Source organism: Passer montanus, unplaced genomic scaffold (genome assembly GCF_014805655.1).
Source record: "Passer montanus isolate IOZ18808 unplaced genomic scaffold, ASM1480565v1 scaffold53, whole genome shotgun sequence".
Classification (NCBI taxonomy): Eukaryota; Metazoa; Chordata; class Aves; order Passeriformes; family Passeridae; genus Passer; species Passer montanus.
In genome coordinates, this window is record NW_024370263.1 from 6,337,277 (window position 1) to 6,351,949 (window position 14,673).

Below are 14,673 nucleotides of genomic sequence, written 5' to 3' on the forward strand. Positions count from 1 at the left end.
AATCCACATCAGGACAGAGAGGGAACTGCTTCTGCCACCCAGAACTGGTGTGAGAAGCTGCCATGGAGGAAAGGGAACTGCTCAAGTGTCTTGAGGTACTGTGAGATGCTACAGCCAAGCCAGAGGGAATACAGAAGCAAATGGATTCAAGTGCTCCCACAAACCTGAAGCTTCCAGACAAGAAATTACCAGTAATTACTAATAATATAATTTTCATGCAGCACTCATCAGCATGAACCAGTTCTGTCCTCACAACAAAAGCCACAAACAGTTACTGAATTAGCTTATTAAGATCTCTGGGATTTTTTTGAACCTTCATAACCATCAAAATTGGTCTGAATGCACAAACATGATTACAATAAAAAGGCCCAGATGTCTTCTGGACACGGCAGCATCAGATCCAACATCATATGGCAGAGACCTCACAGTGAGGAATCTCTTCTAAGGGATGAAGGCTGCTCCTCTGGAGTCGCTGCCCGTCCTGGTCCTTCACAGGAGGGACTGCAGCACAGGAGGAATTTCAAAAGCTGCTGATCCTCTTTAAAAGAGCACACACTTACCAAATATCAGGAGTGGCCAAGCAAAGTGGCCAGGGCATAGCACAGTAAAACAAACAAGCAAACAAACACAAATAAAATCACCTAACAGCAAAAAAAAAAAAAAAAGAGAGCCCAAAGGCTGCAGCTGATATTCCTCCTGTGTTGCTCTTTCCCATCAAACCACAGCCCTGTAAGGCAGAAAGCCCAACCTCCATCAGATGCTCCCTGGTTAAGAGCCAGGCACAGGCAATGTGACCTATGGACCAAAACAGACCGGTTTACATCAAAAATTTAACCTCTGGGATGCAAAGATCAGGAGGCCCCTCCTGATGGTGAAAAAGAACCAATCACTTCATCAGTGAGGTGGTCCTGAAGGGAAGAGAGGCACAGCAGGACAGAGGAGGCTTCACCCAGCCCTGCAGAGCCACTGCCCAGAGCCAGGGCATGGGCACCAGGAGGGGACAGGAGCCCTTTGGAGGCTGCTGTGCCAGCCAGCAGGAGCAGAGCCAGAGCAGGACAGGGCTCATTCCAGAGACATTTTTAGCACAAAGAGGGGAAGAGCACAGCAGCTCTCCTGTGCTACTGCATCCACCCACTTTCCAGAATTTCCAACTCTATAATGATATGGTTCCTGGAAGAGCTCTTCTAACTGGATTAGAGGACATCTCGTGAGCACACCCTTGGCAGCACCATGACCATGGTGTGGAAAGACTCCTGAGTGCATGATCCAGGCCCTCCATAATTCAGTTACATCCCCTTTTTAGCAGAGGTGAGAGGCAGGTGTTTTAAAAGCAGCTTGCCCTTAAGTTTGTTTTGTGTTTGAGGGGTTTTTAATATTTTTTCTTTGTTCCTTCCTTACAACAGTAAAACAAATTGCTGGTTTTTCTCCTGTCCCAATATTGGTTGTGCTGCTGAGAAAGCTCATGTATCAGAGCAAAACTCAATTAAAAGATGAAGCATGGACTCGGTTTTCTTTTGAGCAGGAAGAACAGAGACTCCCAAGAAGCTTTACCCTACACTAACCAGGTTTGGCATTGCCCAGACACACTTGTTTTGGGAATTTTTATGTAGTGGAAGAAGAGTTTTTCCACAGCAACAAATACTTTATACAGCTGTCCAAATGAAACCACCCATTTGACAGGAGATTCAGCCCATCCTTGCATTCATTCATTCTCTGAACCATGCCCTTAAAAGGAGAGTGTGTTATTCTTTTGCATTAAGCAAAGCTGTGTTAAAATGTTTGTTTCTGATGGAACAGGGAGACAGACACCAGGAGGAAGCAAGCTGTGTCTGAAGAGCAGAATTCCTGGCAGATGGGTCAAGAGCAGCAGCTGTGTTCACAGAAAACACACACGTCTTTACATACTTGGGGCTGCCATGTGGAAACATCACAAGAGATGGTTCACAACGAGGGGAAAGAGCCTGCTTTTGACAGCAGGGATCAGGATGCTGCTCTCCTGAGCCTCTGCAGTGGATGCTGCAGATGGATGTCTCATCGGGCAGGGAAAAGGTCAACATTAATAATGGAGCTGCACCAGTTCGTGACAGCCCCAGAAATATCATGAAGAGATACTGATCTTTACTGCAGTGTGATCACCACACACATGAGAACAGCCCCACCTGCCCAAGACCACGTTGAGCCATCGGTGCTCCCAGTCAGGCTTGAATTTCCTGGGCAGCACCCTGTCCCTGAGCACATCAGGGCACATTTCTCCCACTACCTACACAAGAGACGTGCAAAAGGAGAATCAAAACGTGACATGTCCTGGCCTCTGTCCTTGCTGTGAAGCAGATCCTTGTGCAGGGATGACCAAGGAAAACTGAACGACAGCAGCCAGAGCCCAATGAGACTGAAATCAGAATTCACACTTAACAGATAAATGACCCAATTTTAGAGTGCTCATCACACACCACTTTGTGCAGCCAATTCAAAAAGTAGCTCCACATCTTCCCTGCGAGTCAGGCAAAGGGCTGCTGCTGGATTTACTAAACTGTGTCATGGAAAGAGCTACAGATGCCTTATCATTGCTGAAATGTTGGAGAGATAAGGTCCCTGTGCCAGCTGCCTCCTGGAAACACAGCTAAGGGCACTTTATGCTTATTCTGCACTGAAACCAGTGTATCAAATCTTTTATGCTAACAGGAGTTCCAGACACCCAGCAGAAAATGAGCATCAACATTGCCACCACATACTTTAAATTGCCCTGGCCTCAGCAGGCTCTCTCTAGCCCTTCTTTCAAGATGTTTTAAGTGGATTCTTTTCCCCAAGAAGGGCCAGGGAGACACAGAAATTGTTACAAGCAGAAGGAGTAATGAGTTTAGCAAATCCCTTATGCCAGTAACACTTAAACTGCTGCCCTAAACACACTAGGTAGTAACAGTAATTAAATAAGCAACAGCATTGTGCTCCAAGGATTTTATCCACTGAAGGGCTGGTAAGCACTTGAAGCCTTTGTCAGGAGAGCATGTTGGGTGCAGCTTTGTTCTCTGCTCCTGGTGAGGATGGAGAGGCAGCTCTCCATTTCCAGAGGAGCACTAGACAGGTTAACAGCACTCTTGTTTTCTCCTTTATAGCTCAGAGATAGAGGGGAACACGAAGTGTGATGTGAACACACACAGGAGGGCTGCAGTAAGAGGAAAAATCATTGTTTCTGTTGCAGATGCCCTCAGCACCATTTCAAAAAACTGCCCTGTTAGGATCTGCAGAATTCAGGAGATCATCATGTCTGGATGCTGAACTAGATTCTTTATGGCAAATCCCTCAACAAAAACACACCCTCACCCTCAGGGGGGCCAGCAACCAAAGGAAAGCTGTTTCCTTCACCACATATTCCACAGGGTCATCTCCTCCCAATTGTTATTCCGAGGACTTTGTCCTTCAGCTCTCTGCTATTTATGCACATTGTTAATCTGAGCACTCCACATACTCTGAGCATTCACAAGTCTACAGATAGGACTTGCTCTATTCATAAATAGCAGAGCTCCTACAGGGAAAGATCCCAGGATTAGTCAGAGCTATTGAGAGAAGGGAAATTAGACAGCAGGTACAGAGAGAAAGCCCAAGTGTGTGTGTTACATATTTAAATGACACTGACATTTCTTCAAAGCCTTACTGGGTTTTTCATAGGTTGGGTTCTTTGGGGTATTTTTGGTTGATTTTTTTGGAAGGCTGCAGTTGTAAAGGAAAAATTCTTACAAAAATGATCAAGCAGCTGTTATTGTCACAGTGGGAGAGGTTGAATACCATATGATTAATATCCAAGCTTACTGTGGAACAACAAGAAAGAACGGCTGAAAGGAGAAGGAAAGTCAAACTAGGGGGAAAAAACCAAATCAAAATCACTCACACAATCCATACAGATTAGACACTGAGCACATTGTCACAAGGGACAGAACAGAGTCCCCACAGCTGAGGAGGGACCTCTGTGACATGCTCACACCCAGGAGCCCATTTTGCTCTGTGCCCAAAGAGAAACATGAGGGGATTCAGGCATCCTCAAGAGCTGGGCCTGGATGAAGGCTGGAAAACACATAGCTCCTGCTAATAAATCCCTTAATTTATTAAGATATCTTATCATCATTGAAAAGAAAGAAACCCCTGGAAACCACGCTTCTCTTATCATCATTGAAAAGAAAGAAACCCCGCTTAGTGAACTCAGCAACTACTAAATACAAAGACAACTCAAGAAATGTATGTTGTTATATCTTCTTAACTTCTTGTTTCACTACCTGAACTGTAAATTAACATATTTTTCCTCTTCTGTGAAGATCTTTTTTTCCCCCTTCCCAAAACTGACATAGTTTCATTGCTGTTCCAAGGATTTTTCCCACTCCTCAATCTCAGAATTAACTTGTCACTTAAGGCCCAGCCTGTGAAAACACACACGGACAGAGCTTTCCTGATCTCAAATGCACGTAGCTAACACAGCTCTCATTTGTGCTGCTTCAGGAGAAAAAACAAGAGAGAAAACCAAACACACGACCTTTAGAGAAACCCTTTTTTTGCTCCACCAACCACCTGGACTAAAATCAAGCTCTGCCAATCCTCCTCATATTAGTGAAAGCCAAGCCATCCACCTGCAGCATCCCACTGCACCAAAAAGACTTTTCTTCCAAAAGCACCCACTCTGCATTTTCATCCTCTGCTCTACATGGACACAAGAGCCTCTCTTCAGACTAAAAAATGCATAAACAGTTACAGGTTGAAGAACATGCAGGCACAGCAAAATAAAACTAGCATTTCTGACATTATTGTGCTGGTGAGTCACCAATTCATTCTTGTTTGTCAGCTCCTGTAAGGACCAAGATCTTCAGAAGTGGCTGAGGCCAGCTGAGGTGGCAGCCAGGCTTGGGCCCAGATATCCAGAGCCAGAAATGCCTTTTCCCCCTTTCACTCCTGGCTGCCAACAAAAGCAAGAAGGGATCAGAGAGGAACTCCAAGTGACAACATCCCCCTCTCCAGCCTCTCTCCCAGCTGCAAACTCCAGCAGCATTTCAGCCAAGTTCAACACGACCCACCAGCTCTGTCCCTCTGGGGAAGCGGCTTTTCCATCACAAAAAAACCCCAAGGTTTACTTTCCATCCCTGCAGTTTTACAGACTCAAAGGATCTTTGGCAGCACAGCCAGGAGCCCTCTCCACAGGTGGCAGGACTGACAGATGCCCAGACCCCAGGGAACAACAGCAGCAGATCAAAAAGCACCATCCCAGCGCCACGGAGCCACCCAGGCGATGCAGAGCACGGCTGCTCTCAAGCTGGGGCACAAGTGGTTCAGGGAATTTGTTTGCACAGTTTGGCCTTCATTAAGATTCCATTGGCTGGGATGCAGAGGGGGAAATCAGGGATGTATTTGTACTAATGGCAGGGACCACATAATAATTTGCAGTCAGTTTGCCTAAGGCTCACATGTATCACTTGTATTGAAACTTGCTTTATTTCTTTTATTCTTTCTTCCTTTTCTCTCTTATGGCAGCCCACTGTGTCTTTCATACACTTTCACCTTCTCCCCTACCACGAGCTCTGTTTGAACAAGGTTTTGCAGAACAGAAAAATCTGTTTCCTGCTGGAACTAGCCAGATCTGACTATTTTGCCTAAGAAAACAGTGTCCAAATATAACAGTAACCCTCCACAGCTCAGACCTAGGGTAGCTGGTGATCAATAATACCAAAAAATCCAAGTCAGCAGGGACCAAGAGTCAAGTTTCTAATCACTAAAAACAATTACCACAAACTCCTGCTGCTTCACAAACTTAAATCAGTTTAAAAAGAACCACCACAAGGGGAATGGAGCTTGTTCAGTGGGAAACAGAGTTTTCTACAAGTAGGAACAGAGGTGAAGTATTGAGAAGTCCCATTAAGGAAGTATCAGCCCTTTGATGTTTAAGTGACTTAATGCTTTTGGAAAACTGGGCTTGGTCACATTGGTGATCCAGTATTCTATAGAAAAATTGTGGTTCTGGTGCTTAAAATCTTGTGGTTTGAGGAAAATTCAGGCTACAGGATAGGGCTGGAGCAATAAAACCTCCCAGTGAGCAGCTTGAGTTTCCTTTTCTAATCATCCAAAGCCACTGTTGGCAAGGAGCATGACAGCCTTATCCAATGGCTTCCATAAAAGATTGCTCACTTGTGCACATTTTGAAAGGGCAAACCCTTCTGCCTCGCCTCTCTTTCACTGTTATATTTAAATACATTAATATTTTAAACTTCTAAAAGCACAAGCAATTTATCTCTTCTTTAAAAATAAATAAGGTGGGGAGTGTGATCGTATTTAGAAAGCTGTACCTTCTACCTACTTTCATGTAGATAGAAGCATATTTCAATGCCCCTAAAGCACACAGGAGGTCAGTCCAAAGTCACAAGGGAGCAGCAATTTTGGATGCCCAAAGTGACACCTTCTTTTAAAAGAAGCAGTTTTAAGAGATAAGCCTGCAGCCACCTACTTATCTCCTGAAAACAGAGAGGAACAAACAGACTTCCATCACTTCAGAGAAATACTTCCTTCTGTGTTTGACAATAAGAAAGATAAATAATAATAATAATTATGATAATTTAAAAAAAAAAGAGGCAGGAGACAGACAGACATCTGGGTTATGTTCTAAATGTAATTAGAAGCCTGACAACAGGACAGAATAATGTCAAACAAATTACAAGCAATGTGTTTTCATTCACAGGGTGACAAGTCAACAGGCAGGCAGTTAATTTTAAGACTGATTATGTACCAACTCCTTAAATAACACAAACACACTCACCTCCACGGAAAGCAACAGGGAGTCCAAACACACCATCGATCTCCCTGTGGGCAGGGCTGAGCATCTCAGCTGTGTCTGGGAAACGATGAGCGTGGATTTTAGGGGGGGTTGTTTGTTTTACAAGGTGCTGGCATTGCTCAGTGGGTGCCCCAGCCCGTGTACCTTGGATCCCAGTCCTGCTGAGCACCCTCAGCTCTCACTGGCACAGACACATGGAAGTGCACATAAAAAACCACACTGCAGAGGTCCTGCCTGAGGGGATCAGCTGTGGGAGGAAAAGCTGTGTGGTTCCTAAGGAGGGTTTTTCAGGGCAGCACCCTCACACCACCTCAGATGATTCCTCACCTCTCCAGCACCCCAGGACACCACAGAGTGCAGGCAAGGGAAGGGCTCAGTCATCTGAGCTCAGGTGAATTTCCAGGGGCTGAGGCACATCCCCTGCCCCCTCAGGGGCTCTCAGGTGTCTGGTTTGGCAAACTGTGGCATGTTCTTACAGGAAAGCCATGGCTTTCCTTTCTACCATATCCAGGCAGCTCCTGGAGGTTTTCCAGCCTGGACTTGCATCCCTGCTCCAAGGGACCCATTCTGCCTCCCACACCAGCACCTGCAGGGACCAATTTACACAAAGCTTCAACTATCTGAGGCACTTTAAAAACACAACAAAACAAAAACTCCAAAAAATCCTTATCGACCAAGTGGCAAAGGCAGAAGATGCACGGCCTGGGGAGAGACTGATTGCAGAGAGGAGCTCTTCATTTTCCTGCAGCAATAAGAACCACCTATTTGTTTGAGTGATGGTGGCTTCACGAGAACACCAGTGCAGAGCCAAGCGACGACAGCTCTGACGTAAATAGAGGGAGAAAGCAAACAGAGTCAGTGCAAAGCACTGAGCAGCCATGGGACACGATGGTGGAGACGCCAGGCTGCAAGGAGAAACAACGCAGCGAGGCAGGATGACAGATGAAAAAAAAGGTTACAAAAGCAGAACAGACTAGAAAGGCATTTATAGGATAATAATCCTTGCCTGTGTTTCTAATTATATCTGTAATAGTTAATAGCTGAAAGGATTTTAGAAGGCAAATTTACTTTTTGTCCTCTGTGCCATTTTCTGGCGGCATTTGCCCCAAATGCCTGAAGATGAATGGTTGGTTTCAGCATCTACTGATGTGTGTGTGCAGCTGGGGTGAAACTTCCCAGGGAACTCTGCAAGGGACAGAGGTGAACTGGTTAAATCCCCTCACTGGGGCAGGGACAAGCTGGGCAGCCCCTGTCAGTGGAAATGCAGACTAAGCAGTGGCAGTAATGCCAGGAACCTATTGGGGAACATTTTAACAAACTACAAAATGGTCAAACAGCACCAGGCTGCAAGCTAGACATTGACACCAGATGCTCTGAATAAATAAATACACACACAGTTGTGGAAGGGCTGTGCTGGAGGCTGGTGAACTGACTGGAACGATGACAACCCAACAGAACCATGCCTGGAGAGCAGAGGAATCATCTGGTTAAATTCCTCTGGACTCTTCCAGTGTTTCTTCTGAGCTTCACATTACCTAACACATCTACAAGATTACAGCTGTGAAGAAATTCATTGAAATTGGACCTCTGAAGCATGAACTGCCATAAACGACTCAAATTTGAAACAAAGAAGAAATAATAGGTATTAGGTTAAGTAGGTAAAGATACATCCATTTTAATTGTAAAGCTATACAGTGTAGAGTACTCTGGAGAGGAAAAAATACTTAGCCTATCTCCTTGGGAATAGTAATACTTCGGTTTAATCTGTAGTGTTGTCACTCTACAGAGATGAGGCACACAGAGAATTTTTATGCCATGTGCTAGACTTCAAGAAGTCAACCCAAATTCCAGAACACCTCTAACAATAGTCAATCAGGACAAACATCATAACTGCAAGCACCTTCAGTTTGAAAATACACAGATATGATGACAACTGCAGCAGCACTAGCAGTGCACTCTGAGAATTAATGTTGCTATCCAAAGGGAAGGGGAATGTCTCAGCATTCGCTCTCTGCTACGTGATTCAGGAGCTTGGAACATTTGCTGACACCTGAATCTCTCTGATTACTGCCTTCCACCCAAAATTAAGGGACTTTTGGAAAAGAAAAATTCTGCAGAGATGTTGTTGTAACAGTTCTGAATATTTCCAGTAATGCTTCAGATGCTGCAGTGAGAGATCTTACCCAACAGCTTTTGGAAACAAGGCGGTGATATTTACCATCATCACCCTCCCCAGCTCAGCATGCTGAAAGCACATGGAGAAGAAAACCACACAGCTCTGGAACAGTTAAGTGTTGGGATACAAGGGGCTGGGGGGTGAGTTTGGGAGGGGTTTTGTTTTTGTTTTTTTAATTACTTGTAATTGAATCAAGCCGGAAAACCATCCCAAGGGCAGAGCCCTCACAAACCACCCTGGACAGCAAAGATAAACACACTTTGGGAAAGTTAAAGACTGGTCCAACATGTTGAGCAGACAGTCTCAACATCTCTGACGTCTTCTGAGTGTCAGCTGAAGGGGCTGAATCCCAGACTGAGCAGGAACAACGTGACCCAAGACTCCCCACAGTGCTGGACACCCTGCCTGCCCGGGAGCTTTGGTGCACCGAGGATATTCCTGCTCTTGGCAAGGGCTCTTTTAATGCTGCTTTCCAAAGCTTATGAGCAAAGTTCCTTACTGCTCTCTAGAATCACAGAAACTTCCAGGGATGGGGCAGCCACAGCTTCTCTGGGCAACCTATTCCAAGAAACAGCCAAAAATCAGAGCCCAGACTGAGGCCAAGAGAGCCAGTTCAGAGCTGGCACGGAGTGGCTGGAGGCACCCACAGCTGCTGTGAAAACCATCAGCCCTACCATGTTGCACCTGCAATTATTTTAAGCAATCAGCTTTGGAAAAACACTAAGTAACATTCATTCCTCCTTTCTCATAACAGTACAACTTGTACTGAGCCTTCCTGTTGCTAAAGAAATATTCAATTTAAGAAAGCAGCTCACTATCAGTTTAACAAGCAAGCAAACAATGCCTTTGTGTTGTTATGCCTGTTAACCTTTGATTTAAAACCCCGTTGGTCAGTTTTGGTTTTGAAATTAACAGGCTTGTATGCTGAAGGGCAACAGGGTTCACACCATTAAATTAACATCTGCTGTAACTAAGGTGCTACACAAGAGTCAAAGAACACGTACAAAGCACCAAAACCAGGTGAGTGAGCATGAAACAGCCTTTTGCTGAATAACTTAAAACATTAAAAGATCATAAGCATCTGAAAACAAAGCTCTTTTTTTTTTGCACACATTTTTGGTAGAAGAGTCAGCTCCAAACAATTTGCTTTGTGGTGGCTGTCAGGGGAGATCCAAGGGAGACTCTGGCTGTGCTAGGGAACAGATGATGTGGAAAACAGAGGCTTCCAGGGACAGACAATTTGTTGACCCCATCTGCAGGTTATAATAACACTGACTGATCTCCCACAGCAATTTTCATTAATAAGAAGTTTCCAAGACCTGTCTGTCTTTCTCCTTCTCTCACACCCCAGAGGAATATTTGCATGAGATTCCTGGAGACGAATCCTTCCCTCTCTCTCCTTATTTTTTTCTTATCATGGGAGAATCAAGCTCAGTAATTCCTTATGCCATATGGGTAACAGAAGAAAACAATCAGCAGGTCATATAGCATCACTTCCCTGCATGAATTCCCCGTACATGCTCTGCACAAAGGTTGTGGGATTTTTTTTATTTATGTGAATCTGTGGAGCTCACTGCTATCACAGTCACTTCTGCACCATTTTAAAAAGGCAAAGGAAATAAAAGGCATAAATTCCCTTCTAAAACAAGCACCTTTTTTTGGTGCAGAAGTCTTCAATGAAGAAATATAAAACACAATTGCAACAAGAGCTGAAATTGCTGCTTTAGACTCTAATGGCTTCATAACAGTAATTAAGGCTTCTTCCTGACTTCATAACTATGCCATAATGCATTTATCAAAAGCACATTACCACAATGGACACATTCACTCTTTCTGCAATGTTTCGACAGCTCCCTTTGGACACTATCAGTAAATAAAATCTTATGTGGGCCAATTAAAGAAAGCATAAATCCAAATTCTCCGTGGCTATCTTGTTTTGAATGCACTGCTCTGTCAAATCTTTTTAATGGGAAACGGGTAAGTGCTTTGAATCCAGGAAAAAACTTCCTCCCCAGAGCAGCTCTGGGATGCAGAGTCTTTCTTAAGAGCCACCGGAAGGAAGGAGAGGAGTGTTTCTTGGAGCTGTGTTTTTATCACAGGAGGAGGAGAGGTTTTGACAGCAGAGAGACTATTGTCAAGTACATTTGGACTCACGTCAAGTCTCTGCCTTGACAAATTGGACTGGGAGTCCTTCCACAGTCAAAGTGCACAACATGCAATGCAGAGCCATTTCTCCACTTCACTGAGGAGCAGAAGGGAATTACAGAGCTCTTTTCCCCTTGCTCCCATCCAATTGGCTCCAACAGGCTGCGGGGAGCGTGGTGCTCTGCAGGGACACATCCCCAGCTGTGAGCAGCCTCCCAGCTGCCCCTGCCCCACGCACACCCCTCTGTGGCTGAGGGAACACAAATCCCCAGTACTGGAGGAGTGGCACATGTGCGAAGCTCACACTGTGTAATGAGTGCTACCCAAAGTGCAAATGTAAGTGGGTGAATATTGGCATGAACCCTGCAGAGAGAAGCTAAAATTAGGGCTTGCAATATGGAAATCTGTAATATCCTCTGCACCTGGGTAGCTCAGTGTATTCCATCCCAAATGCTTTAACTAAAGGGAGGGTAAAAGGGGCAAGATGCAAAATACACACGACCTTCCCTCACCATTTTTATCACCAAAAGAGGTTTCTGGATTAGACATCCTGCAGCAACAGCTCAAAAGATTTTACAGTGGAGATAATTAGGAACACATCACCCTTTCTTTGATCACATGAAAGATTATTTTAAACCAAACAGGAACACAGCTCCTGCAATGATCCTCAGTCTTTGCCATACACTTCTCTCTCTTATCTCTTAACTGCTACAGTGGGGAATGATTGGCAGGTGCTTTAGACAGAGGATTGTAAGCATGAGGTCAGTATTCAAGCCAGAAGTGACAAACCCCACTTCACACAACAAGGGAAGCTGAGTGCTCAGCATCCCGCACCAGTTGATCTGTGGTGTTTACTCCCTTGGTGTAGAAGGTTTTACACGGATAAATTCTGACTGCTCCTCAGCAGAGGCAGAGCTGTGGGCAGTAACCTGAGCAGGACTCTTCAGAGCACGCTTCTGCCACACCCTAATTTTAGTATCATTTGCAAAAATCACAGAATTTCTCTAGCAGCATCAGCAAGCCAGGCAAAGCAGCCAAGCAGCACACAAAGGAGCTCCTGGGTTTTTGTCTCTGGGCTGCTGGGGGTGAAAAGGGAGATTTGTCAAGAAACCTTCTAGAAACCCTGGGGGTGAAAGGAGAGGCCTGGAACTGGCTACAGTAAATGAAAAGCATAATTCAAATGCTGACATGTACTTCAGAAAGCTGTTCATTCAACTACATGGGAAGAACAGCACCAACTGCAATTTAAAGTAGAAAAAAGGAGAAATGAAAAAAAAAAGCTTAGGTACAGCATTACAGAAGAGCTGTTCCCAAGGCTTCCATCCAGAAACAGACTACCAAGCTTTCATTCAATAAGGCACTGCTACAACAAAATTACCTCCTGGGCGCTAATGGTCTCTCCGTTATAAACAACCTCTTTAAATAAAGGGGAAAGAAAAAATGTCCGTTATAAAGGAATTCACAACACATTCCCTTCAATAAATCCTTCCTCCATTCAGTGCTTCCCAACAGGAGCTGCTCTACCAACTATCATCACCAGTAATTCTCTCCCACTAGGGGGAAAGTAAAATAAAAAATTCAGACTATAAAAATATCTCCTTTATCATAGAAGAAAGTTATTATGAGCCTCCATGCTGCCTGGCTGATGCCTGTGCACAATGATGGTTCCCTCTTTCTCCAGTAATTGCTGGCAGAGGCAGAAAGGAACAAATGCTGACCGTGTGAGGTGCCTCCAGAGACTCCAGGTAATCATACTCATTTTATTTATAGTAACAAGTATTTTATTTGATTTTGTTTACACCAAGAAGAATAGGTCCAAAGGTTCCTGGCAAAAGTATCCTGTTAGGGCAGCTGGGTAAGTTGGCATCATAATGTGCCAGGTATTCCCCTTCTGAACCACCTACCCTTGGCATATGCCTGAAAAAGGGAAAAAAAAATTCCCCTCTATTTCCCAGAGCTCCTGACAGTTCCTACCAGCTTGGTTTGTCCTCTGCCAGCTCCATATCACTGCCAGCTCCAGATTTCTTGGCCAGTGCCCTGCTCTGGAGAAAGTCTCTCTTTGGGGCAGCCAAGGCTGAGTCAGAGCAGAGGGACCAGAGCAGGAACCTGGGATGAGCCCTGCAGGACACTGTGCAAGAAATGCTCCTACAGGCCCCCACCCAGAGCTCCAACTGCTGCAAACACCCTTGGTTTCCAGATTTCCCCAGCCCAGCACACATGCCAGAGCCAAGTGTGGATGTGCCAGCTCTGCCCAGGGCTGCTCACATGTTCCAAGTGCAGGCAGTGGCAGAGTACACCCCAGACCTCCCAGCTGTCACCCCCCTGCCAGAAGAGCCCAGCAGGTCAAGGGATGAGCCCAAGGGAAGCAGCTCTGCCAACCCACAGTCCCCTCTGCAGGGCTCTTCCACCACCGACGGAATGACAGGAGAACAAACTGCTTGGGAGAGAAGTGGTTTGGACTGAGCTGGACTGGTCAAATCTGCCTCCCCAGGCCTGGCCAAAGAGCTGCTGTGGAAGGCAAAAAGACACATTTACATTAAGCAAAGCCCAGCCACAGAAATGAGCAATTTTGTCCTCCAAATGCACAAACTTATTGCTCACAAAAGGTTTACACTGGCTGGAGGAACCTACACTAATGAAGTTTCATCACTCCCTACACCAAGTCCCCAGGGGAGTCCCAGCAAAGCTTTGCAGGCAGCCACAAAAGTCTGGGATACTGCTGCATCCCATCTGAAGGAAAAACAAATCCTGCTGGCAATCTAAACCACCAAGCAGATATTGAGGATATATTCAGCCCTGAACCAGAAAAAGGGAAAGAAAAAAAAAAAATCACCCACGCTTGTAAGCTGGTCACACCCTTAAGCTCTCCAGAGAAGTTTTACAGCTTGTAAAACCCTCATGATTCATTTGGAATGAAACCACAGTCCGTGTGCAGCCACAGCAGTGTAAGTAAGCTTTCACCAGGGAAAGAGATGCCTCAGTCAACTGGACTTTGAGAGGCTACACAAGGAGCACTAATAGATGTCAGAGACTAGCTACAAACACAAATAAAAAGTGTGTGGGTATGTGCCCCATACCCACAAGGATTTATGCTGAGAAAAGCAGGTTATTTATACAGGAGCTTTGTTTTCAGCATCACCACTCAGCTATCCATTATCAGCCCCAAAACAACAGGGCACAGGAGACTAATGAACAGCATGAGCAGGAAATACAGAGATGAGAAGCAAGATTTAGAGAACAAATAGTTCAGGCACTCTTGTATTTTACAGAAGGTCATTCACTGGGCCTTTATACTTCATTTATCAAATTAGATCTGAATTGGTGCAGTCATCCTGATTCAAGAAACCATCACACATCTTTTCCCTTCAAAAGGGGGAATAAACACCTTATCTCTCAAGCAGTTTCCATCAGAGGATCTCCGAGTCCTTCCCTGGCACTTTGCCTCACAAAACCACCCAGGCAGAGCTGCCTCCTTTACAGGCAGCCTTCAGAGGTGCAGAGAGCTCAAGTGTTTAGCCAGTAATGGCTTAGACCAGATCTCAGCTCC

At 45.1% G+C, this 14,673-nt stretch overlaps 1 protein-coding gene across 9 annotated transcripts in view; it reads right to left on the bottom strand.

The window, feature by feature from the left end:
• PITPNM2 (phosphatidylinositol transfer protein membrane associated 2) overlaps window positions 1–14,673 on the bottom strand; it is a 122,752-nt gene that overhangs the window by 82,612 nt on the left and 25,467 nt on the right. The window lies entirely within an intron of this gene.